Source organism: Thunnus maccoyii, chromosome 6, assembly GCF_910596095.1.
Source record: "Thunnus maccoyii chromosome 6, fThuMac1.1, whole genome shotgun sequence".
NCBI classification, from domain to species: domain Eukaryota; kingdom Metazoa; phylum Chordata; class Actinopteri; order Scombriformes; family Scombridae; genus Thunnus; species Thunnus maccoyii.
The window spans coordinates 30,360,923-30,386,125 of NC_056538.1; the positions used below are offsets into that span (position 1 = coordinate 30,360,923).

At 40.9% G+C, this 25,203-nt stretch overlaps 8 non-coding genes and 1 pseudogene across 8 annotated transcripts; 3 read left to right on the forward strand and 6 right to left on the reverse strand.

The window, feature by feature from the left end:
* Positions 1–2,874: 2,874 nt before the first annotated feature.
* Positions 2,875–3,038, reverse strand: LOC121899599. Its single transcript, XR_006096782.1, has one exon. It is a non-coding gene; the product is annotated as a U1 spliceosomal RNA (small nuclear RNA).
* Positions 3,039–4,517: 1,479 nt separating this feature from the next.
* Positions 4,518–4,697, reverse strand: LOC121899588 (annotated as a pseudogene).
* Positions 4,698–7,581: 2,884 nt separating this feature from the next.
* LOC121899584 lies at positions 7,582–7,772 on the reverse strand. The gene has a single exon (XR_006096770.1). It is a non-coding gene; the product is annotated as a U2 spliceosomal RNA (small nuclear RNA).
* A 5,388-nt stretch (positions 7,773–13,160) lies between these two features.
* LOC121899577 lies at positions 13,161–13,324 on the reverse strand. The gene has a single exon (XR_006096763.1). It is a non-coding gene; the product is annotated as a U1 spliceosomal RNA (small nuclear RNA).
* Positions 13,325–15,220: 1,896 nt separating this feature from the next.
* On the reverse strand, positions 15,221–15,411 carry LOC121899581. Its single transcript, XR_006096767.1, has one exon. It is a non-coding gene; the product is annotated as a U2 spliceosomal RNA (small nuclear RNA).
* Positions 15,412–22,636: 7,225 nt separating this feature from the next.
* Positions 22,637–22,709, reverse strand: trnaa-agc. Its single transcript has one exon. It is a non-coding gene; the product is annotated as a tRNA-Ala (tRNA).
* A 109-nt stretch (positions 22,710–22,818) lies between these two features.
* trnai-aau lies at positions 22,819–22,892 on the forward strand. The gene has a single exon. It is a non-coding gene; the product is annotated as a tRNA-Ile (tRNA).
* A 225-nt stretch (positions 22,893–23,117) lies between these two features.
* On the forward strand, positions 23,118–23,190 carry trnar-ucg. Its single transcript has one exon. It is a non-coding gene; the product is annotated as a tRNA-Arg (tRNA).
* Positions 23,191–24,275: 1,085 nt separating this feature from the next.
* On the forward strand, positions 24,276–24,349 carry trnai-aau. Its single transcript has one exon. It is a non-coding gene; the product is annotated as a tRNA-Ile (tRNA).
* The last annotated feature ends 854 nt before the right edge of the window (positions 24,350–25,203 follow it).

A 25,203-nucleotide genomic window follows, 5' to 3' on the forward strand; every position in this document is an offset into this window, starting at 1 on the left:
GACGCAATAGTTTTGCCCAGTGGAAAGAGATAAAAGACGCTTTGGGTATCTGGACTGGGAAAAGACAGTTTCGGGTACAACTAAATGAACAATCTAAAGGACACGACAGCTTCGCCCATCCCCCAGCCGCCTTTACCATTGGCAGGAACAGCAGCTTTCTCATCTACGCTGGACAGCCGAGATTTTGCAGAAAATTCAACACATATGGACACGTAGCGGAGACCTGCACACAGACTCGATGTAGGAACTGCAGTGGACTTGGACACTCCATTAAAGACTGCAAGGAAACTACGAGATGCGACTTGTGTAACTCAGAAGAACATTTAGCACAAAACTGCCCTGAGCCAAAGCCATATGCTTCGGTGTTAAAAGACAATATGGCGCCATTCCGTGAAAGTGGGAGAGAAACGACCCAAACAAACTGTGGGGAAGACACGGCAAAAACAACGGAGAAAGATTTGAGAGACATTGAACTTGTAATTGAAGAAATCTGCAAGCAGCAAACGGAAAGTGGAGAGATACGAACGGACACGAAACAGGAGAACCGCAGACACACAGAGGAGACCGAGACAGTCACCTCCACTAGCACGTTAGCCAGCGGTGACGAGCAGGAGGCAGGGAACGGAGAAAGAGACGAAATAAACAACCAGTAAGATAGGTGGAATCTGGTGAAGAGAGACAAAAGAAGTATAACGAGGAAGAGGAAAGTCATCAGCCCTGTCACTTCACCCCACACCACGACTTTAGAGCAGCTATCTCCTTGCGGCCAATACAACTCTCTTCTAGAGGAGGACGAGCCCGCCGAAAATGCCCCCCAACAGTCTGGAGCCAGCTCCATCATCCCTCCCAACGGCGTCCCGGCTGCTTCTCACAGTCAGGAGACTTCCGATGGGGAGAGTGCTGAGGGAGAACATCCCCTCCGCAACCTGTTCTCTCTCTCTTTCTCCTTTCAAAACTCCTCTTGCATCAGAGAGTGAAGCTTCATCTATACTCCCGAGCGGACGCGCACACGGACAGCTGTGGACACCACGGACGGGTAGTTTATACTACCTTCTGGGGTCTGCTCGGAGGACGTGTTCCACACATGCGCAGTAGATCGCTGTTTACAGGAACAGAGAGTTGTGTCCACATGGACTGTTGCGGACAGGTCAGTGTGGACACAACAAATTGCAGGTATGTGGATGTCCGCACAGAGCCTAAACACACCCTCCGATGACGAAATTTACGTCGCGCAGACCCTAGCAGACACTCGTGGACGTGGAGACTATAATTTCAGTTTGAGAGGCGAGCAGAGGAACGTTTTGATACGTGAGTTGTCTGTATATGAACTGATGTGGATTTCAAAATTATCACTCCGAATGTTCGAGGATTTCAAAAAGCAAGTAAGAGAAAAGCAGTATTTTCTCATTCAGCCACACTTAATTTTGTTGTTTGCCTTCTCCAAGAAATCTATTTGAGAAACGAAAATGACATATCCAAATTCTCCAGAGAGTGGGTAAATGGAGACTCTAGGTGGAGTGTGAGTGGGGTGGGAATACTATGTGGTAATAAGAAAGACATTGAAATACAAGGCAGCTTTTCTCCTGTTTAGGGCAGTCTTGGTGGTGGATTTAAAGTGGAAAGAGGAACAGTTACGAATAATTAATGTGTACACACACACAACCTGCAGCCTGCAGGGAGCTATTGAATTCACTTGACACCTGTTTCATGACTAACAGAATTGTTTATGTGGCGGGTGACTTCAATACCTTTCTAGATAGAGGAAGTATTGCATTACCATTCAAATCTCTAATAGGAAAGTTTGGATTAGTAGATGCATATAGGGCATCACACAAAAAGGAACCTGGCTTCACGTGGGAAAACAGCAGAGGTGATAAGAGTCGAACAGACTATGTTTTAATCCCACATGGCACAAAGGTTTTATCTGTTCAAGTATCTCCTGTATTCTATTCAGACCACAACCCTCTCTCAGTGACAACAGAATTAAAAATACCATAATATAGGAAAGAGTATTGGAAACTAATAGTGGTGCAACGGATCGTAGTTGATCTGTGATCCGTACAGAATGTTGTTTTCATTTAAGATCATGAGCAAAAGTTCCTTGCTGTAAGTGTTTTACAGAATAAATGGAAAGCAAAGCTTTGTCTCCCTTTTTTTTTTTTTTTGCTGATCCGAAAAACCCTGCTCAGGACTACATTTATTGATGCACTTTTGTTTGACTGTTTTGCACTATAGTTGTATTGAGTTTTCTAGAGTTATGTGTTCACATTGGCAGAGCAAGGCCACTTTTTCTCGATGCACTTTTAGTCAGTTGTTGTGTTGCTTGCATAATGAAATGTTCTTTAATTGTGTTTTTTGGTACATGCCAGCCATAAAGGGTTTAAGAGTGTTATCTACAGTGTTCGAATTTTCCCCTTGTTACGCTCAGTGCTCAGTTAAGCAATTACTTAAACACATTATGCAGGTATTAGTACACTCCATTGACTGTGGTCTTTGTTTTTGTGGTCAAACTTTTCTACAGTGTCTATAACCCTTATTTTTAGAGCAGGAGGCTACAAAGTGGTGACGTGCATGCCACTATTAAATGAATAGAACAAGTAACTGCTGAGTGAGACAAGTAGGTTGTAAAATGGAAACGTGCTGCGTTCACTGTCCTTTTCCACATTTGAAAAACGTAAGAAAACGTTGGTTTATTCTCAGTGGATCCCAAAACCGTCTCTGTTTGAATCTGAACTACTTTATATACAGTTAGCTTGTTAAGTCATGTGGTTCCAAACCTAGTAGTCAGGCCCCTTTAAAGGATCACAAGATAAATCTGAGAGATCATGAAGTTATTGTAAGTAAGAGTACTGAGTTTTCTTTTGAACAAATTATCAGGGGAGAGCGCGAACGCAGTCCCCCACTACCAGAAATTATGCAGTCGAGATTCCCACATTTGGGGAATTCGCAGGGGTCAGCACAACCGGAGTGCAATGGCTGAGCCTCGCCCTGGGTGAACCACCTTCTTGATCATGGTATCTCCCCTGCCAGGTAAGTATGAGTTGTACACATCACAGCCAGGGAAGTCTTTCACAGACATACCATGCTGACTGATGGTGTTGACAATCAATACATCATCAAAACCACAGGCTATAAGAGGCTGTGGATCTGCAGGAAGTCAATACAGAAGGAGCAGTTTTGTACCAAGGCCAACAAAGATTATTTCCATTTTACTTGAGAAGTATAGACTGGTGTTCCCACGATGCATTGCTGTATTTAAAAATCAACAGCTGACCTAAACCCATTCACCCATTGTATCAATTTCACCTCCATCAAATGAGTAACAACCCAACAGAAAGTTCAGATGAGCCAAAGCTAAATCATACTGCAATCAAAAGTTGTTTGATCCACATTTGAAATTCAGAGAATTAAATAAAAACACAAAGCACACATTTTTCCCTCAAATTACAACCACTTCCTGTTTCTTTGTTTACTGGTGGTAGGCAACAAACATTCCTGCTACTGCCACCTACTGCTCTGGAGTGTGAACAACACTGTTTAATAAATAGCACATTGACTCAGAGACATACAGAATGTATACACAATAACAGCCAGTGATGGAAAGTAAGAAAGTACCTTTAGTAATATTTTCAGAGGGAAATTTAACTATAAATGATAGCAAAACACAGTAGACACTGTTTATTTATGTTATTTGTGTAATTTATGTTAACTCGTTTCATTTCAGCTCAGCATGAGCATCTACTGTTATTTATGGTCACACTGAGTTTCTCTCCTCTGTTTCACTGCGGGCGGGTCGGAGCGCTCCGTGCATGTGTAAGTGTCCTCTGAGTGGATCAGAGGAGAGAGAGTGAACCAGGTCGACTTGATGATAGCCAACACTCGTTGCGTTACTGTAAGTGCAATAAAAGCTTCGTGAGTAAGAAGCCAATATGAGTACTGTAATCCACGCAAAAGATGGACAGACGACGTGGGGGGTCGTTAAATCATGATGTTACGATGGTAGAGGCTCAGTGGTTGATGACTTAATTACTTATTAATTATTGTGTACTTAATTAAGTTCACATATTCAGTGTTTCTAGCTTCCTTCTGATATATCAGGGAACAGCAGGCTGTGAAACCAGCAGAAATGCAGCAGTGAGGATTTTCACTGTTTAGTGAATGATCTAACCTAATAATCAGACTGAACTGACATCTAATTTTGAAACTATCGTGCAGTGAAGCAGTTTTGGGATCTACTGAGAATAAATCAACGTTTTCTTAATGTTTTCACTCAACAGTTGCTTATTCTGTTAATTTAATACTGGGCATGTATATCACTACTTTGCAGCTTCCTGCTCTAAAAATAAGGATTATAAACACTGTAGAAAAGTTAGACCACAATCAATGAAGTGCAGTAATACCTGTATAACGTGTTGCAATAATTGCTTAATCAAACACTAAAATAACAAGCAAAGTTAAGTTAAAGTTATAGCAGTTTAATTACAAAGCATCAAGTTTCTTTATATTTAACATAGAGAGGGGGGTGCACCGTTCCTGGAAGTACTGCAATACCAGGTCGATGCGCGGAGTGGACGGAGCAAGCCCCTATTCCATCTCCCTGTTCCAAAAATCAATTTAATATATGGTCCCCGGATAGGGGACGTATCAGATATTAAAAGGAAAGCGGAATGACACAAGCGGAAACGGGACAGGAGGACCACACAGAGGGGACAGAGACAGCCGCCTCCGCTAGCATGCTAACCGGTGGTGATGTGCAAGAGGCGGGAAACAGAGAAAGTAACGAAACAGACAATCAACAAGAAACAGAGAAAGTAACGAAACAGACAATCAACAAGAAACATGGAGTCGGGTCAAGAGAGACAAAAAAGTTAAAACAAAGAAAAGGAAAGTCATTAGTCCTGTTAGTTCTCCCCACGCTACAACTTCCGAGCAACTATCATCAAGTGGCCGATACAGTCCTCTCCTAGAGGAGGACGAGCCCGTTGGAGATGCCCCCCAGCAGTCTGGAGCCAGCTCTGTCATTCCTCCCAGCGGAGTTCCATCTGCTGCCCACAGTCAAGAGACTTTAGACAGAGAGAGCATTGAGGGAGGACACCCCCTCCATAACCTGTTCTCTCTCTCACCTTTTAAGACCCTTTCCGCCTCAGGGAGTGAGAGGCGAGCCGAAGAACGATTTGATTTGTGAGTCGTCTAGTATGTCATCTGAGGTGAACTAATGTGGACTGATGTAAGTTATGGACCCCTTCTATTTGCGCTTGTTTTTCCTCTTGCACTAATCAGATAACCACATAACTGAAGTGGAATTCAAAATTGTCACTTTGAATGTAAGGGGTTTTCAAAAAGAAACTAAGAGGAAAACGACTTTTTCCCATCTAGCTACAATTAACTTTGATGTCTGCCTTCTTCAAGAGGTCCATTTAAAAAATGAGAAGGATATATTAAAATTTTCTAAAGAGTGGGTAAAAGGGGATTCTAGATGGAGTGTGGGTGGGGTACATTCATCCGAGGTGGGAATTCTTTGTGGCAATAAGAAAAATATGGAAATACAGGGAAGCTTTTCTCCCGTTCAGGGTAGAGTCCTGGTGGTGGATCTAAGGTGGAATGAAAAACAGCTGAGAATAATAAATGTGTATGCTCCCACAGAGTCTGCAGCCCGTAGGGAGCTGCTGAACTCTCTGGACACTTGTTTCATGACCAACAGAATTATATATGTAGCGGGTGATTTTAATACCTCACTTGACAGAGGAAGTAATGCATTACCACTCAAATCCCTAATTGGAAAGTTTGGATTAGTAGATGCATATAGAGCATCACACAAAACGAACCCCGGGTACACGTGGGAAAATAGCAGAGGCGATAAGAGCCGTATAGACTATATTTTAATCCCACAAGGTACAAATGTTATCTCAGTTCAAACATCTCCAGTATTTTATTCGGACCACAACCTTCTCCGTGCAACAATAGAATTAAATATACCAAGATTTGGAAAAGGGTATTGGAAACTTAACAATGAAATATTATCAGACAAAGATTTTAGAGATGACTTTCGAGATTTTTTTGGAAGATGTGTCGAATTAAAGAGTCTATATCTCTCCGCTGTGGAGTGGTGGGAGGACACAAAAAATAGAATAAAACAATATACATCAGACTTCTGCAAGAAAAAATCAAAAGAACGACACATGACTTTCTACAATTTACAAAAAGAGATTCAAAAGGTATATGTAAAGTGCAACACATCTGGAACATCAATAGACAGAGAAGTATTAACTGTGTTACAGAAGAAACAACAGGAGATGTTTGAACAAAGAGCAAAAATCTTTGCCTTTAAAATGCAGAGGGAAAGATATGAGGAGGATGAAAAGTGTTCAGCGTTCTTTTTCAAAAATGTACGAGCAAGAGGGAAAAAGAGGGTAATACAGGGATTAAAGAAAGAAAATGGTGACTTATGTGAAGATAGAGAGGAGATAGCGGAGATGACAGGGCTGCATTGTGGCAAGCTTTTCAATGCAGAAGACATAGATATTGAAAAAGGAGATAAATTCATAAGATGTTTAGACAAAAAAATACCTCTAGACATAAAACAGGAATTGGACAAAGACTTAAAATTGGAGGAGTCGTACGCTGCTTTAAAAACCATGAAAGATAATAAGGTACCAGGCATAGATGGGCTCACAAAAGAGTTTTATATTTCATTCTGGGATCTAATAGGACATCACTTACTGGAAATATATAATGAAATGTATGCATGTGGTAAAATGAACAGCAGTATGCGGGAGGGAATAATATCCTTACTATACAAAAAAGATGACCCTACACTGTTAGCTAATTATAGGCCCTTGACAATGCTGTGTGTAGATTATAAAATCCTGAGTAAAGTCCTGAGTAAGTGTCCTCTGAGTGGATCAGAGGAGAGAGAGTGAACCAGGTCGACTTGATGATAGCCAACACTCGTTGCGTTACTGTAAGTGCAATAAAAGTTTCGTGAGTAAGAAGCCAATATGAGTACTGTAATCCACGCAAAAGATGGACAGACGACGTAGGGGGTCGTTAAATCATGATGTTACAATGGTAGAGGCTCAGTGGTCGATGACTTAAATACTTATTAATTATTGTGTACTTAATTAAGTTCACATATTCAGTGTTTCTAGCTTCCTTCTGATATATCAGGGAACAGCAGGCTGTGAAACCAGCAGAAATGCAGCAGTGAGGATTTTCACTGTTTAGTGAATGATCTAACCTAATAATCAGACTGAACTGACATCTAATTTTGAAACTATCATGCAGTGAAGCAGTTTTGGGATCTACTGAGAATAAATCAACGTTTTCTTAATGTTTTCACTCAACAGTTGCTTATTCTGTTAATTTAATACTGGGCATGTATATCACTACTTTGCAGCTTCCTGCTCTAAAAATAAGGATTATAAACACTGTAGAAAAGTTAGACCACAATCAATGAAGTGCAGTTATACCTGTATAACGTGTTGCAATAATTGCTTAATCAAATACTATAATAACAAGCAAAGTTCAAGTTATAACAGTTTAATTACAAAGCATTAAATTTCTTTATATTCAACATATAGAGGGGGGTGCACCGTTCCTGGAAGTACTGCAATACCAGGTCAATGCGTGGAGTGGACGGAGCAAGCCCCTATTCCATCTCCCTGTTCCAAAAATCAATTTAATATATGGTCCCCGGGTAGAGGACGTATCAGATATTAAACTGATAAGAACAGATACTACACTTGATCTTAGCCAAAAGGCCGAGAAGCGATACTGCAATAATGTCTGAGGTAGAGGAGTGGTCCTCTGCACCGATAGTCTCACTGATGGTTTGAGTCTCTTTTGGGTCACATGACACAGTCTAGTCCAATAGGAATTAAGAACGAGAGAGCAATACAGTTATCACCAAAAGACAACTGTAACTTATTTTATATTTTAAATAAACACAATCCCATCTGAGTTCTTAAAAGGGAAAATAAACTGTAAGTCAGATTAGAGTCTGATATCTGATGGACAAAATAATGTTTTTAACAATATATATTAATTAACGGAGTTCCAGCTCCCTCTAGTGGAGAATACAGCGAACTGCACTCTACAGTCTACTGCATCACAGTATGAAACACAAAGACTTCATAAAGAGATTCAAGGATTTGCAAACTAAAGGACACAGAACATCAGACAGTCTTCTCTTTACTAAATGTTCACTGTAGATACAGTCTGTTAACTGTCCAGTTTACAGTAACTCAACACCTAACAGGTAGTCCCTTCACCAATAATACTTAGTTATAATATACTCTGAGCATTCATACAGACTTGTTATTAGTAGTAGACCTATACTAAGATATCATATTAAATAATTACTATAGATCTCCTATTATATTTGTCTTAACATTCTTCTAAAAATAGTCCCATTTTATCGAATGTATCTTTAATCAACAGGTTTCTCTCAATGAAACTAAAAGTGACTTCAGGGCAGTAAGCATGTTCAGAAGCTGCTGCACAAACTTCTACAAACTCCAAATTTGAGGCAACTTCCTTTGTCATTTGTAAATGAAATAAAATCTGTATGAATGACAGCTTGTGTGTCGAGTTAAGCCTTCTTCAAACAAAAGATTTAAAGGTATACTATACAGGATTACACTAAAAAAACAATGTATAGCTTTATCATCACCCACTATGAGCCACTAGAAGTGTGTGACAGTGTATTTATCTGCAGAGACCCTGCCCTCTGCCTGTAATTAATATTTTCTTATTATTTTGCTGTGTTCAGGTGGGCATTGACAGATTGCTGCTCCGGAGCAGGTTAACTGTTCAGCATAAGTTAGCATGGCGATGTAACCCAGTAAGAGGTAAACTACCGTAGTAGGACAGAAAACACAGAGTTAAACCTGAAGTTATCTCTCTAACCCCAAATCCTGCTTCATAGTACAGGCCTCAGGTTGATAACCAGCTTCGTAGTGCTACTTATTTGGACATCCAATGTTAGGTTCAGTGTAGCCAGGTAACGAAAAGATATCCTGGGTATGCTGAACTTGCTTCATAGTACAGGCCCACATGAAACTGCATCAACCAAAACTTATCCCTTCATTTGCACACATTTTACCCCCTACAAGATGAAAGGAGGAGAGTTTTTAAACGTTTTGAAGCAGAACAGACATCTGAATCATCCACGAGAGGCTGCAGGGCACCAACACCAGGCTGTGTCGTTTATATTGTCACCTTAATTGGTTACGTAACGGAAAAACTGCACCACACAAGTTTCGTGACACTAGAGATGTTTTTCATGGTAAAGAAAGGATAAAACAGGTAAATTAACTTACTGAAAGCCGCTGTTGGTCCTAAAACGTCGCCCAAAAACAAGGTGAAGTAATATCTCCTGATTGCAGGTCACCTTGGTGGTCGGAGGTCTGTCATGTTATGCAAATTGAGTCACAGTGCCACCAATAAGTGAGTCAGGTATGACTGCGTGATGCAATTACATGCATGCCCTCCTCAAACTGCAAAATATGTCTATCAGTGTTTCTGCTGGTAACATTTTACCGTGGCGGGCTGGCACAGCCAAAAAACAAAACACACACACACAATAATTACAGAATTCAGCACAAGCATTACAGGGTCTTACTAACTATCAAAGACAGGGAAGGATGACTAGGGAGCAACTCTGGGCAAGGTTTAATATTCAGATTTCAATTGCTTTAAAGACTTATGTTAATGTGTGGGTAAATTCATTGCCTTGAAATCAGATGCCTACATCGATGGACTTCAGGATAGCCTGGCCCGCAGGTTTCAACATCTCGGCATTCTGGGAGCTTTCAGTGTGCTGGGACCTCAAGCCACAAAATGAATGAGGAGAGAAATGTTGCTAGCCTGAAGACACTGGCAAAGCAGTTCCTCCAGGAACCAGAGGGCACTGTGCTGCAAGCGTGGGCCTCTTACAAACACGATGTGTTAATTGGAGCATTCAAGGTCTGACTGACCGATTACACACATTATACACACATTTTTTCAATCTAGGTGGAAGGTTGGGAAGCATTTGGACTAATCTCACACCACAATTGCTGTTCATGCATGTATTTTGGGACATAGATCAGCAGTCTATCATGAGTAAGCTGCCCAAAATGATGAGTGGGGCCAGCTTTACCCAAGCCTCAGCCAACTAGCAGCCATTGCGCTCATGGTGCCTGTTTCTTCTGTGAATTTTTAGAGGGACTTTTCCACCATGAATAGAGTAAGAGCAATTGAATATGTGATTTATAATACTCTTTGTCTCTCCACGTTCTCTCATTATATTTCCTCTGCTTACAGGTGAAGACAGACATAAGGAACAGACTGCAAGGAGAGTAGCTAGCAGCCTGCATGCGGCTGTCTATTAATGGGCTTCCTCTCAAGGACTTCCTATATCAAAAGGCAATTAAAATGTTCTACGAGAAGCCCTAAAGAGTAAAATGCTCCAACAAATCCTTCAATCTTTGTGTCACTTAACAATAATAAATAAAACATATCAAACAATGACGTCTGCTTTTTTTTCTATATGAGTAAGTAAAAAAGAAACAGCCTTCCATGACAAGAGTTTCATTTGGAAGAACAGTGATTTTCAACATGCAGAGGTTGAAACCTGAAGACCTCCTTTGTTTGCAGCAGAACATAGCTAACAGCTATTATGATGTAACGTTTACCACTAGCACCCGCATGGAGGAAGTATGTAAGCTAGTTGTGCAGCAAGCTAGCTCAGTCCTGAAGTCCTTTAATGTGTCATCGCTGTGCCGGAATAATCCTGGCATTGTGACCGTCCACATGTGCAACCCCTGGGTGAGTGAGGAGAGAATTCGTAACTTCCTCAGCAAATACATGACAGTTTTGCCTGTGGTGAAAGAAATAAAAGACATTTTGGGTATCTAGACTAGGAAAAAACAGTTCTGAGTCCAACTAAAAGAAGACCCCATAGGGCACGACAATTTCACCCATCCCCCAGCCACCTTCACCATTGGGGCAGATCGTGGATTTCTTAGGCCGCGTTCAGACCAAAACCAGCAGTGCGTGAAAAAATGCAGCCCTCCCATCCATTTGAATGGGTGCAGTGCATTAACGCTGGGAACTCTGTGTAACATCGTGTTTGACACCCTTGCCTCATGCCTTTTCGATATTAATGAAAAAATGCCTCTTTGATATTAAAGTATAACAAATAAACAAGATAACAAAATAAAGCCTGCAGGTTATCGTGAGGCAAATAAAACTTGCATGAACAGCACTAAGATCTACCAAAATGCAGGTAACTGGGTTGAAATGTTTATTTTCTTAGTGTTCCCTCAAGCTAGGCCACAAAATGCACAAAAGTACCCTCCAATCAGAAATGCAAAAGACAGGAAAGAAGACTCAAAAGGGCCTGAATAGACTAGAGTTTCTTTCTGGCTGACAATCTCCAACAAATGAGATCTACAGCAAGTTGAGGAAAGATCAGAGTGAGCTGGGTGTGCAGTTTCTCTACTCTCCTAAACCCCAGAAAGAGGGTGTTGTCACATCCTGATTGGCCAAGAGGGAAATGCACCCAGCTGCTCTCAATTACTATTTGGGAGCCAGTACCCACACCCTGCACAACAGGTGATCTAAATAACCCTCCGATCGACCCGGAGGGATTTCGACATTCAGCTATACGAATCCGGAAAACAGGGAAATGACAGCAAGTCCCAAGAATGGGTGACTGCTACAAGCCTGTTAACGTAGAGTGCAGCTCCGCGCCCAACCAAAACCGAAAGTAGGAAAGTATTTACTTACTAAATCTCTCCGTATTTCACAGTATACAGAGTTTTTAAATCTCATGTCGGGCGCAATATTCCTGTGCTGGCCGTTTGGCCCTTAATTGTGAGGCTCTTCTAGACTTTCCAAATGTTATCGGACCAAATGGATCAAATTCCGTGAAACACCTCCTTTCGCAGGGGTTGTGTGATGCCCAAAACAATTTATCGTATTTAAAAAATGTTACGTACGTACTTAGTCATATTGGCCTGAGGGAGGGCAAAACACAGTACTGGAAAACTTGAAATACTAATATCTTATTTAAAATACGAATATCACAGTTAGCTGTGTTACTAATGGAAATGTATTAACCTCATAGTGGGTTGAAAGGCATCCCAAACTTATGAGTGACAATGTTTTTTGTGTTCATCAACACTTTCCCCCCTTTTTAATGTCTCTCCAAACCCTTTCTTGTTAGGACCCCAAATGAATTGAAGAGGGCTCTCCTTAAGGGTGAAAGGAAGGATGTAGGCACCGGAAGAGTGGATGCCATTCATGTTAAGGAAGCCAGTATTTCAGCCTTTATCATGATCAATATAGAAATTACTGCTATGCTATAATACAGTTACTTCATTCATTCATATCATTGTGACACAAATTAAACTCTTTACGGCAATATTTCTTCATCATTTGGAGTCTGTCCATCTTTTGCACGGATTACATTGATAAATTACTCTTCTTGGCTTTTTACTCACAGAGCTTTTATTGCACTTACAGTAACATAACAAGTTTAGTTGTCGTCAACTCTCCACCGCTGTCTGTCTCTCCTCTGCTGTGCTGCACACACGGAGGCTCCAGCCCTGCTCGCATTGAGGAAGAGCAGAGAAGCAGCGAGACAGTGACCATAAATGACAACAAAACGCAGTAGAGACTGTCTTTATTTATGTTATTTACTAAATATATGTGCACTCTTTTAATTTCAGCTCAGTGTGTAAGAGTCTTTGCTCCAGCTGCAGTGTTGATTCGGAGGCGTTTGTGCTTTAGAACGTGACCACTGTGAAACAATTAGAATATAACGTTTTATTGATCTGATTCAGCTGCTTCCTCACTACCAGCGCTCCCTCTCTTCATTCACTCTCTAGCTCACTCTCTCGTCTTTTTTAAAATGAGACGGGAAGCCGACAGAAAAGTCTAACTTAACTTTTTATGTTAGCAAAAGAAAAGAAATGTCCTCCCTTTGTCCTAGTAACGTCTTTGTGCTCCCTCATGGCAGAGTTTACAGCTCTGATCAGTCTGATCTCCATCACACCTCCGAATCCAAAATGCATGGATGCTGTAAAAGCACACACAGAGACTTTATGCCAATTCATTGAATTACATCAAGCTATTTAAGGATTAAGTGATAGATTTTCTTTTAAACATATTATCAGGGGAGAGCGCGAACGCAGTCCCCCACTAACAGAAATTATGCAGTCGAGATTCCCACATTTGGGGAATTCGCAGGGGTCAGCACAACCGGAGTGCAATGGCTGAGCCTCGCCCTGGGTGAACCACCTTCTTGATCATGGTATCTCCCCTGCCAGGTAAGTATGAGTTGTACACATCACAGCCAGGGAACTCTTTCACAGACATACCATGCTGACTGATGGTGCTGACAATCAATACATCATCAAAACCACAGGCTATAGGTACTACTACTATTAGGCTATTAATCTATTAGTACTTGTACTAAGGCTAATAAAGATTATTTACTTTACTATTTATATTTTACTTAAGTACAGACTGGTGTTCCCATGATGCATTGCAGTATTTGAAAATCAACAGCTGACCTAAAATCACCCATTTTATCAATTTTACCTCCAACAAATGAGTAACAATCCAACAGAAAGTTCAGATGAGCCAAAGCTAAATCATACTGCAATCAAAAGTTGTTTGATCCACATTTGAAACTCAGAGAAAAGAATAAAAACACAAAACACGTTTTTTTCCCTCAAATTACAACCACTTCCTGTTTCTTTGTTCACTGGTGGTGGGCAACAGACATTCCTGCTGCTGCCACCTACTGCTCTGGAGTGTGAACTACGCTGTTTAAGAAATAGCACATTGAACCAGAGACACACAGATTATATACAGAATGGTTTTTTGTATATAAAAAACAGCCTGACGTAAAGTAACTAAATACTTTTACTCAAGTTCTGTACCTAAGTACAATTTGAGGTACTTGTACTTTACTTGAGTATTTCCATGTGATGCTACTTTATACTTCCACTCCACTACATTTCAGAGGGAAATATTGTACTTTCTACTCCACTACATTTATTTGACAGCTTTAGTTACTTTTCAGATGAAGATTTGACACAATGGATAATATAACAAGCTTTTAAAATACAACACATTGTTAAAGATGAAACCAGTGGTTTCCAACCTTTTTGGCTTTTGACATCTTACAAAAAGCAGTGTGTAGTCGGGGTCACATTTCACATGTCTATGAGTTGTTAACAGCTCCACCAAATAGAGATTTTTCCCTCTAAACTTCTCACATGCTTTCATTTCAATAAATGTTCAAATGATCCAATATTTCAGCAAAAATCAAAGATTAGAGAAAAAGTTCAAAAACTGAAAACAGATTTGTGTATCAGAACTTTGTTTTTTCTTCTTTCCTCTCCCATTAATCATCTCACAACCCCTCAGATTTATCTGCTGACCCTTTGGAGGGGCCCGACCCCTAGGTTGGGAACCACTGGACTAAACTAGCTAACTGTATATAAAGTAGTTGAAACTAGCTCCACCTCCAGCAGCTACAACAGTAACATGCTGCTCTAACACTGATGCTTCACTATTAATAATCTAATGATGTCATATATAATAATATATCAGTCAGAGGGACCAAACCACTACTTTTACTGCAATACTTAAACTACATCAAGCTCATAATACTTATGTACTTTTACTTAAGTAGGATTTTTCATGCAGGACTTTTAGCTGTAATGGAGTAATTTTACATTGGTATATCGGTACTTTCACTTAAGTAAAGGATTTGAATACTTCTTCCACCACTAACAGCAAGAATAAAAAATTCAGAACATAAAATTAAATACATGTATTCAGTTTTTTTTAGCTTCCTTCTGATATATATGGCAACAGCAGGCTGTGAAACCAGCAGAAATGCAGCAGTGAGGACTTTCACTTTTATGTGAATGAGCTAATCTAATAATCAGACTGAACTGATATCTAATTTCAAAACTATGCAGCGCAGTGAAGCTAAACTAACAGATTCAGTTTTGGGATCTACTGAAAATAAATCAACATTTTCTTACATTTGTCAATTTGCAGCCTCCTGCTCTAAAAATAAGGATTATAAACATTGTAGAAAAGTTAGACCACAGTCACGTATGTGTTTAAGTAATTGCTTAACGTAGCAAGCTCACTTGTTACAAAAAAAGACTTCACTATTAAGTTCTGAATTTTTTTATATTCAACATAGAGAGGGGGGTGCACCGTTCCTGGAAGTACTGCAATACCAGGTCGATGCGCGGAGTGGACGGAGCAAGCCCCTATTCCATCTCCCTGTTCCAAAAATCAATTTAATATATGGTCCCCGGGTAGGGGACGTATCAGATATTAAACTGATAAGAACAGATACTACACTTGATCTTAGCCAAAAGGCCGAGAAGCGATACCGCAATAGGGTCTGAGGTAGAGGAGTGGTCCTCTGCACCGATACTCTCACTGATGGTTTGAGTCTCTGCTGGGTCACGTGACACAATTTAGTCCAATAGGAAGTAAGAACGGCAGAGCAATCCAATTATCGCCAGAAAGACAGATGTGACTTAATTTATACTTATATTTTAAATAAACACAATCCCATCTGAATTGTAAAGGGGAAAATTAACTTTAAGTCAGATTAGAGGCTGAAGTCTGATGGAGAAAATAATGTTTTAAACAATATATATTAACTACCGGAGTTCCGGCTCCCTCTAGTGGAGAATACAGCGAACTGCAGCCTACAGTCTACTGCATCACAGTATGAAACACAACGACTTAATAAATAAATTCTTGTTATTCAAAAACAGGGATGTGTCTTAACATCCTTCTATAAAACAGTCCAATTTTATTGCATGTATCTTTAATCAATAGGTTTCTCTTAATTAAACTAAAAGTGACTTTAGGGTAGCTTGTGTGTCGAGTCAAGCCTTCTTCAAACAAACTAAACTTGAAAAGATTTAAAGGTTTACTACGCAGGATTATACTAAAAAAATTATAGACTAATACACAAGTAATCCCTCTCAAACATCACTTCTGAGCCGCTAGAAGTGTGTGACAGTGTATTTATCTGCAGAGACCCCACCTTCTGCCTGTAATTATTATTTTCGTATTATTTTGCTGTGTTCGGGTTATATCGATATGTTACATTTGATTAAGTGTTTCTCCGTCTCTCTCCTCTACTACAAGATGCTCCTCTGCTGTTCGTGTGTCTGTTTGACCGACACACACACACACACACACATGCAGAGCAGAGTGACTTTACTCTTGCTACTGTGAAAAACATTTACTACAACTTTGACCGACAATTCCTGCATGGTAGCCTCCCACCTTTAGGCCTCACAACAGGAGTATAATTAGGCTCGTTGAGCAGGCCAACAGCCACCACATGAAACTGCGTTTATCAAAAAGTTTCCCTTCATTTGATTCATTCGAACATGTTTTACCGCCTATATGATGAAAGGAGGAGAGTTTTTAAACGTTTTGAAGCTTAACAGACACCTGAATTTTCCCCGGGAGGCCGCAGGGCACCAACACCGAGCTGCGCCGTTAATCGTCACCTTAATTGGTTACGCAACAGAAAAACTGCGCCATATAAGTTTGGTTTTCGTGACACTAAAGGCGTTTTTCACGGTAAAGTGAAGATAAAACAAGTAAATTAACTTACTGAAAGCCGCTGTCGGTCCTAAAACGTCGCCTAAAAACAAGGTGAAGTAACCTCTCCTGAGTTAAAATCTCCTCGGTGGTCGGAGGTCTGTCATGTTATGCAAATTGAGTCACAGTGCCACCAATCAGCGAGTCAGGTAGAATCAGGCAGGACTTCATGAGGCAACCACATGCACACCCTCCTTAAACTATGAAACATGTCTGTAATTAAGTTTAAGTTAATATTCAGTTCTTCCAATGGTTTGAACACTTTAGATTATTTAACAATTGCTTGCAACAGTTTTAATTTGCAAAACACCACAAAGTACAGAGCTTATCAGAACTTTTAAATATTTACCAATTAATTTTACACTTACCTTTACAATAAGTAAAGCTACTGTATGTTACAGACATGAATAAACACACCTGATGTCTTCCTTATGTCCTCTCTTTACACCTTTCCTCACTTGCCACAAGTTGAGGTCATCAATGAATGAAATGAGGCAGTTGTATGACTCAATTATCAATTTATAATAATAATAATAATAAACTTTATTTATATAGCACATTTTAAAACAGCGTTACAAAGTGCTTTCCATGGGAAAAACGGAATTAAAACAAATTTGCATCACAATTAAATAAAATTCAGCAAATAAAGATACAGAGTATAAAATACCTTAAACATAATAAAATAAGATAAATCGATAAAATAAACAAATAAACCACAGAAAACATAGTGGAACTGTAAACACAAGACTGCAGGCTAACATTAATAAAAGACTTTTTTACAAAGATCAATTTTAAAATGTGATTTAAGAGATGTCACTGCTTCTGAAGGCTTCAGATCTTCAGGGAGAGAATTCCAGATCTGAGACCCTCTGACTGAAAAAGCCTGATCTTTTTTAGACCAAACAAATATGAGATGCCTCCCTGATGGCATTGCATTAGGATATGTAAAAATCTACACATCTAAAGTGCCTAAAACTTTTGCACAGTGCAGTACAGAGTGTCCAGTCCATTTCAAAATTGTGAGTTTCTAAAAACTACATAAGGGCTCCATAAACTAGCAAAGTTCCCATCTTTCCTTTTGACAATATAAGTTTAGCTCTCCAACGCAAGACAAGCTGTCAGTTCCTATAAAAGATGCAGGATAAGTCCATGTTCTTCAGTACTAGACTAATGCAATTGTCCTCCTGGGTTGTAAAAGTCCAAAGTCAAGAGTTAGAGTTACCGATGGAGAACTTTTAATTTTACAAGTCCATAACAAAACACTGTATGATCCTTTTGGCTTTCAACTTTGATCCTCACCGGCCACCATAACAGGCTGTTTATAAAGGAGGTTGAAGTAAACTAGCCAGTATGGAATCTGTAATTGAGACATGGTTAAAGGTTTGCAATGAAACAGTCAGCAAGAGCCAACAGATGGCCCTGAAAGAAAGGATCAATTATGAGGAATCCCAGTGAGCTGAAGACAGCGATGGCAGGTTGGCGCAACTATGTGATTGTACCGGAGTGCTCTGACATACAGTATGTGATAGTGATGACAGCATGCAGGTAAGCCAAAGTAGAGACAGAATGAGGGAGAAAAGAGGGAATGAGATCGCTGGAGCCAGTTTGAAGAAAATCAAGAGTAGTTCAGATTCTTGAGGAGGAAACGAGGAGAGATCTCAAGAGGTTTTGGAGTTTAAGTTCATACAAAAACTCCTTAAATTAAATTTGGTGAGGAGAGGGGAGTTTCTTCTATGAGTGCAGTGAGATTGACAACTGTTTTGAGAAACCAAGTAGGTGATATTCACATTGGTAAGGTTTTGAAAGATGGAAAGTTGTTGATTGTCTGCTGGCCAAATGTGGATTTCAGACAGTGGTGGAAGAAATATTCAGACTATTCATCTACTGTTTGTTATGTACTTTATCTTCTCATGTGGTCTTGTTATTGAAACAGATCAACAGATAGAGAATACCTCCAGAGCTACAGAGGAGACCGAGGCAACTACCTCCACTGGCACGCTAGCCAGCAGTGACGAGTGTGAGGCAGTTAACAGAGAAAGCCACAAAACAGCAAGATGGATAGAAGCTGGTGACGAGACACAAACAAAGTGGAACAAAAAAGAGGAACGTTATCAGTCCCATCACTTCACCCCATGCTACGACTTCAGAGCAGCTACCTCCTGGTAACAATACAGCCCCCTGCTAGAGGAGAACAAGCCTGCTGACGACACTCCCCAACGGCCCAGGACCAACTTGTTCATCCCTCCCAGTGGCGTCCCAGCTGCTCCTCACGGCCAGGAGGTTCCAGACTGGGAGAGTACTGAAGAAAGACATCCCTAACACAACCTATTCTCTCTCTTTCCCCTCAAGACCCCCCTGCCTCAAAGACTGAGAAGCAAGCCAAGGACCAGTTTGATGCGTGAGTCTTTTACCAACTGATGTGGACAACTGACTGCTTGTTGTTTGAGTTTCTTTTCCCCCCTTTTACTAAGTTAATGTTATTTTGCAGCCAAATAAGGTCTGTTCACATATAAACTAGATGTAATCACCCCCTTATAACTTCAAAATGATCACTTTAAATGTTAGAGGGGTGCAAAAAACAAATAAGTCTTTTTTCATTCAGCCACACTTTATTTTACAAGAAGTCCGTTTGAGAAATAAAATGACATATCCAAATTTAAAAGTGATTCCAGGTGGAGTATGGGTGGGGTGGGAATACTATGTAGAAATAAAAGGAACGTGAAAATACCAGGCAGCTTTTCTCCTGTTCAGGACAGGGTTTTGGTAGTTGATTTAAACTGGCGAGGGGAAACAGCTAAGAATAATTAAAAATACACACAAACAGAACCTGCAACCTGTAGGGAGCTCCTGAAATCACTTGACTCCTGCTTCATGACGAACAGGACTGTGTGCGTTGCAGGTGATCTCAATACTTCTCTAGATAGAGGAAGTAATGTGCTACCCTTCAAATCTCTGAAAAAAAAGATCCTGGTTTCACGTTGGAAAATAGCAGAGGTGTTCGGTAGTTGGATAGACTATGTTCTCATCTCACATGGCACAAAGATTTTGTCAATTCAAGTATCTCCTGTATTTAACTCAGACCAGAACTCCCTCTCAGTGTCAGCATTAAAAACACTGACATATGGGAAAGGAAATTTCTAATTTTGGAAGATGTGTTGAATTAAAGGGCTTATACCACTGGACCATGGAGTGATGGGATGATACGAAAAATAAGATACAACATTACATATCAGACTTCTGTAAGGAGAGATCCAAAAATCAATATAAGTCCTTTTACAACCTACTGAAAGAGATTCAGAATGTATATGCTCGATACAACACATTTGGAACAAATATAGATGGGGACACCTTAATTGTGTTAAAGAAGAAACAACAAGAAATGTTTGAACAGTGAGTTCAAACATTTGCTTTCAAATTGCAGAGGGAAAACCACAAGGAAGACAAGAAATGCTCTGCATATTTCTTTTAAAAGATTATTATAATTTATGTTGCTCCCTTTGCTCCTTTTATTTTCTTATGTGTATTATTGGTCTGTTGTTCACGTTTATATCCCTTGGTTTTAAGTTGTACGTTGTTTTGTAATATGTGATTTGTTTAATAAAGTTTGAAAAAAAAAATACTGCAGTACATGACCCCCCAGTTGAGCTCAGCACTCTACCCTGTGATTTTCTTAAAAGATTTAAGAATGATATTAATGTACTGGGTTCATTTTGCTCTGCACATCCTGAAACTGTGCCACATTTATTTTGGCATTGTTACTACAGTACAAGACTGTTGCAAGGGGTTTCTTTTTTTATATATATAATAGTATTTTGGGGGGGGGTTTGGACTGTGCAAAAGACATTTTATAATACAATACAGTGCAATACAGTACATTATAACCCTTCTCTAGATTTGGAAAAGTGTTCTCTTCGACGGAGGTGGGGTTGGGTCACTGTAAGGACAGCGCCCTTTCCTATACCCACCCCCACAGAATGACAATCAATACTATATGTATGCTTTTTATATGTATGTGGGGACCCTTAGACAGGCAGGACAAGACAAACTGGACAGTCAAAATACTGCTAGGTGTATTGATACAAATAATTACAAAAGTAAATGAGTATTATTATAAAAATCAAGGAAGGTCAAATAAAAGTGATAATATGAAAGAATAAATGTCAGAGCCTGAATATAAAACTACAAAAGTGAACACAAAAAGGCACAGTTTAGATCCATTTCCAGCTTCGAGAATGTTCCAACTCCTAACACTGACAGTTCTTCAGTATTGGTAGATAACCTCATCAACAATTATTTAAAAGTTATCGATAAACTTAAGGTGTCCAAATTTTGTTGTATATGTCCAGCTTTCCTTTCATTTTGTAATACAAGTAGGTGTGTGCCCGAATACAAATACATTATTCAGCAAAGCACAAATAGTGGGTTTTTCACAAATATTTATTTTGTACAAATATTTTAAAAATTATTTGTTTTCGAGAAGGAAAAAATACATGTCAAATACCAGCACGTAGGTTGGTTACATCGCTATCTCAGTCTCTCTCCTCTGCTCCGCTGTTACGTCTATCAACAGGTCTCAACGAGGGGAGTCAAATCCACCTGCTACATGACGCACATTTCCTAATTTGGATATCACTCCCTGAGTCGGGGGTGTTCCCCAGAGATAAAGCTGAGCTACTGACACATGCAAAGTGCTCCAAAGGGACTCTCCATAACCTGTCGTTCCGCTTCTCCTTTCCATAAAGTTCGGCCGTAAAAAATAGGCAATAAATGAAAAGTGCAAAGCAATTATCGCCTTTGAAGTTCTCTACACGTTACACGCTGTGCTGTCTCTGTGTTATGGGTGTATTAATAAGTAGAGGTCTGTCTGCAATGAGGCAATGTGTTAAGTTTTAGCTTAGTAGTCAGTGCAGTCATCTATGATCTGGGAGACTCCGGTTTGAGACCCAGTGTGGGGACCGCCTTCGTAAGGTACTTTATTCATGAACTCATGTAACACATTGATTTTCTAAAATTAAAAGTGTAATGCAAACAAAAATAGGATTTTTAAGCCTCTCTCCACTTTTATTCAAATACAAGTATAAAATAATTTTGTTGTCTCAACAAATACAGATACAAATACAAATACTGTGCTCTCTACACACCCCTACTATCAAGAAAGTATCGTGGTGACATAACACAATATCCTTTTGTAATGGAGTGATTGTGGGACATCACAAAAAGTAGTGGATGCTGACTGGCTCGACAAAAAAGGAGGTAATGAAGAATGCGGGCACACTACCTCTCACATGCTTAGCAAACGCTCTACCATTTGAGCTAATTCCCCTCTTAAAGACAATTATGAGAGAAAATATTCAAAAGCAATTGCATTTCTGTCATTGTATAAGGGACGTGGTTTTAAGAAGACTTTCAGCAGCAGGCCAGTTACCCCAACTTCTGTCGGATTTACGTATGTGTCTGTTGAGTAAAGAAAATCCCAATGAGAGGCTGTGAACATGGACATCAAACAATGCGACGTGGCTGACTATGGGTCAAAACTACTAGTGGTCACGGAGATGCAGGAAATTACACAAGGTGTGTTAGGAACTTAGAGGAAATATGTGTTCTCTGTGATCAGTAACGCTCTGGAGGAGCGTCAGTTCCTTCGAATCAAGGCATTGTGTGTTTCCTGCCATGTAGATTTGGATGCACAGCGTTGACTTTACAATGCTGCGACATTGACTTTCAGGGCAAAGACCCATTTTACACCAAAGAAGAAACGGGAATGGAGAATGCGGGCGTCGATCCCGCTGCCTCCCGCTGAAAAGGCAAAAGCTGCCTGAGAACAGAAGGTAAATGTCCTCCAGAAGGTCAGGCATAGTTATGTTCCTCATCAAGAAAGTATCGTGGTGACACAACACAATATCCTTTTGTAATGGCGTGATTGTGGGACATCAGCCTCCAAAAAAAAAGCAGTGGATGCTGTCTGGCTCCACAGAAAAGAAGGTAATGGAGAATGCGGGCATCGATCCCGCTACGTCTCGCATGCTAAGCGAGCGCTCTACCATTTGAGCTAATTCCCCTCTTAAAGACAATTACGAGAGAGGTGCCAACAGGTGGCAAAATACTCGAAAGCGATTGCTTCCCCGTCATTGTATAAGGGACGTGGTTGTAAGCGGACTCTGAGCAGCAGGCCAGTTAGCTCAGCTGGTTAGAGCGTGGTGCTAATAACGCCAAGGTCACAGGTTCGATCCCTGTACTGGCCAGGAACTGTTGTTGTGAAGGCACAAGTCCTTGCGCCGCCTACAGATGGAAAGAAAGTTGATGTAAACCTCCCACTGTTCCCAACCCATGGGTTGACCAACAGTGCCACATTGTCTCACACGTGTATCCCATGAAGGCGAAAGCTTCACGTCCAAGCGAAAGCGAAAGCTTTACTCTAGACTACTACCAACGTAGCCCCGTTGAAATGTACTCCTCCCTGTCCACGTGACCACGTGGCCTAAAGGACAAGGCGTCTGACTTCGGATCAGAAGATTGAGGGTTCGAATCCCTTTGTGGTTGGATGCCCCCACTTCTGTCGCATTCGCGGATGTGTCTGTTGAGTAAAGAAAATCCCAATGAGAGGCTGTGAACATGGACATCAAGCAATGCCACGTGGCTGACTATGGGTCAAAACTACTAGCGGTCACAGAGATGCAGGAGATTACAAAAGGTGTGTGGTGAAAGCTTTAGGAACTTAGAGGAAATATGTCTTCTCTGTGATCAACATTTGTGTCAGAGGGTGTCCCCGTAAGAATTCGGCACCCTTGCTCTGCTTATTATGAGCACAATGGGCAGGAGTAACGCTCTGGAGGAATCCTGCTTTACGTCAGTTCCTTCGAATCAAGGCATCGTGTGTTTCCTGCCATGAAGATTTGGATGCACAGCGTTGACTTTACAATGCTGCGACATTGACTTTCAGGGCAAAGACCCATTTTACACCAAAGAAGAAACGGGAATGGAGAATGCGGGCGTCGATCCCACTGCCTCTCACATGCAAAGCGAGCGCTCTACCATTTGAGCTAATTCCCCTCTGGAGGTGCCACCTGGGGAAGTATTCACCAGGTGCTGAAGATTTCCAATGAAGTTAGTGACTGGTTTTCCCCATTGACATACCGTATGTCTCGTGCAGTATTTTCCTGAGAAGTTCTTGGCCACGCCCGTGGGCTCAGAGGACTAAAGTGTAGAGTTAGGTTCACCAACTGTGAGCATTCAAAGTTTTCAACGAGATGATTATGAAAAGGCAAAAGCTGCCTGAGAACAGAAGGTAAATGTCCTCCAGAAGGTCAGGCATAGTTATGTTCCTCATCAAGAAAGTATCGTGGTGACACAACACAATATCCTTTTGTAATGGCGTGATTGTGGGACATCAGCCTCCAAACAAAAAGCAGTGGATGCAGTCTGGCTCCACAGAAAAGAAGGTAATGGAGAATGCGGGCATTGATCCCGCTACCTCTCGCATGCTAAGCGAGCTCTCTACCATTTGAGCTAATTCCCCTCTTCAAGATGATTACGAGAGAGGTACCAACAGGTGGCAAAATACTCGAAAGCGATTGCTTCCCCGTCATTGTATGAGGGACGTGGTTGTAAGAGGACTCTCAGCAGCAGGCCAGTTAGCTCAGCTGGTTAGAGCGTGGTGCTAATAACGCCAAGGTCACAGGTTCGATCCCTGTACTGGCCAGGAACTGTTGTTGTAAAGGCACAAGTCCTTGCACCGCCTACAGATGGAAAGAAAGTTGATGTAAACCTCCCACTGTTCCCAACCCATGGGTTGACCAACAGTGCCACATTGTCTCACACGCGTATCCCATGAAGGCGAAAGCTTCACGTCCAAAGTCCAGCTCCTTCTTACTCAAGACTACTACCAATGTAGCCCCGTTGAAATGTACTCCTCCCTGTCCACGTGACCACGTGGCCTAAAGGACAAGGTGTCTGACTTCGGATCAGAAGATTGAGGGTTCGAATCCCTTTGTGGTTGGATGCCCCCACTTCTGTCCGATTCGCGTATGTGTCTGTTGAGTAAAGAAAATCCCAATGAGAGGCTGTGAACATGGACGTCAAACAACGTGACGTGGCTGACTATGGGTCAAAACTACTAGTCCGGTCACAGAGATGCAGGAGATTACACAAGGTGTGTGGTGAAAGCTTTAGGAACTTAGAGGAAATATGTCTTCTCTGTGATCAACATTTGTGTCAGAGGGTGTACCTGTAAGAATTCGGCACCCTTGCTCTGCTTATTATGGGCACAATCAGCAGGAGTAACGCTCTGGAGGAATCCTGCTTTACGTCAGTTCCTCCGAATCAAGGCATTGTGCGTTTCCTGCCATGAAGATTTGGATGCACAGCGTTGACTTTACAATGCTGCGACATTGACTTTCGGGGAAAAGACCCATTTCACACCAAAGAAGAAACGGGAATGGAGAATGCGGGCGTCGATCCCGCTGCCTCTCACATGCAAAGCGAGCGCTCTACCATTTGAGCTAATTCCCCTCTGGAGGTGCCACCTGGGGAAGTATTCACCAGGTGTAACCAATG